This window comes from Neomonachus schauinslandi, chromosome 4 (assembly GCF_002201575.2).
Source record: "Neomonachus schauinslandi chromosome 4, ASM220157v2, whole genome shotgun sequence".
Lineage (NCBI taxonomy): Eukaryota > Metazoa > Chordata > Mammalia > Carnivora > Phocidae > Neomonachus > Neomonachus schauinslandi.
In genome coordinates this window covers 123231830-123233526 of record NC_058406.1, presented here as the reverse complement: position 1 = coordinate 123233526, position 1697 = coordinate 123231830, and positions in this window count along the sequence as shown.

Below are 1697 nucleotides of genomic sequence, written 5' to 3'. Positions count from 1 at the left end.
AATTCTATTTACTCAAAAAACCTAATAAAGTAAACAATTCCCTTGGCAGCGGCAGAAGACTCAAATGACCTCATGGATTGCACTGATGTATCTACTTTGTGCCAAATGTTTCAGAAATTTTGAGACAGTTCACTTATCTAAGGTTCAGAAAGCAAGAATTTCCAGAATAAGTGAAAGGGGCTGACTGTACAATAATAATTAAAACAATACTAGCTTTCAATTAACATATCAATGTGATTTGCATGAAGAGGCAGTTTCCAAGCACACAATAAAGCTGTGCTGCCCTCTTAAGGGTAAACATCTTTACCACTCACTCCTTGAGTCACTAACAGACCCAGAGGCTTAACAAAAGGTCTGAGCTTAACTGCTCTTTTCTTTTGTAGAAAATAGTGTAAAAAGCACTCTTTGGGTCAGAAATACACTGGTGATTTGACCTTGGACAGGTCACTTAATTCCTAGTCTGTATCCATAACTGTAAATGGAGTCAACAATACCTGGTAACGTATTAATGGACTGGTGAGAGAATGAGATGATATATATGAACATATTATGTAAACTATAAAGCAACAGTAATGAGAAGTTAGTTATTATTTTATATAAAACTGGTCTAACCTTTCCTGCCTATATCCCTGTCTGTAAAATGGGTACAGATCTAGATCTGAATGCCTAACCGTCACTTACTGGCTGTGTGAACCTGCGGAAGTCATTTCCTTTCTGAACGTGTTTTCTAACAAGGTTATTATGAAGATCAAATGATAACGTGTTTGTAAAGGCTGCAACAGGAATATATTAAGAACTTAATAAACAGCTGTTACAACTCTCTGAGGAGAGGGCCGTAAGGAGCAAACTATATCTAGTTAAAAGGCTTTGTATGTATATATGACTCTATACGCATCCAAGGTATTGTTATTTGTACTGTAAACTGCAAAGACATACAGGGAACTAGGAAACAAATTGTGCCCCAGTTACCCTCAGTAGAGAGGGGAAAAAAGGCAGAAAAGGGGACTTAGGCACTCAGTGGCTTGGAATACAGGTAGGAATGAGAACAGAGAAGTGTGGCAGAAAAAAAGACCTTAAGAAATACTCCGAGAATCAATTCATTGTTTTCCCCCTTTTTCTTTTACGACCTCCAGTCTAGATTAGATCATTTCATTCAACTTCCCAGCCCGCCATATCGCTGGACATTTATTTACTGTACCTTCTTCACTGAGAGCCTTTCATTTCCCTCCCCTTCTAGGAGTCGTGAACTTCAGACCCTCCGCTTCCGACACCCATTCCCTTTCTGTTTTTACCAGGCTTCCCTGTATCCTCCTATCCGCCTAAGGGGGAAGTGAAGCTGAACGCACCGCAGGGCATCCTAGGAAATGTGGTCTCTCATTCTCTTTTGCTTGCGCTCTAGAAGTGGGAAGACGACAAAGGTGATCCAGTTAAAACTACAACTCCCAGCAAGCAACATGAGTGACTAGCTTCCTTTCTGCCCCCCTCCTATTGCCTTCCTCTTCCTCCTCTCCGCGGGAGCTGAACCGCTTGGCCTCACGGTATTTGTAGTTCTTTCTGGATCCAAGATCCTAGCACTCAACGTCCGGAAGAGAGGCTGCAAGACTCTAATTCCCAGAGGGCAAAGCGGTGGCTGCGCCTGCGCACTCTCAGTGAGGGCGTGTATGTCTGTGTGTCTGAGGGAGAGAGAGAGAGCGAGA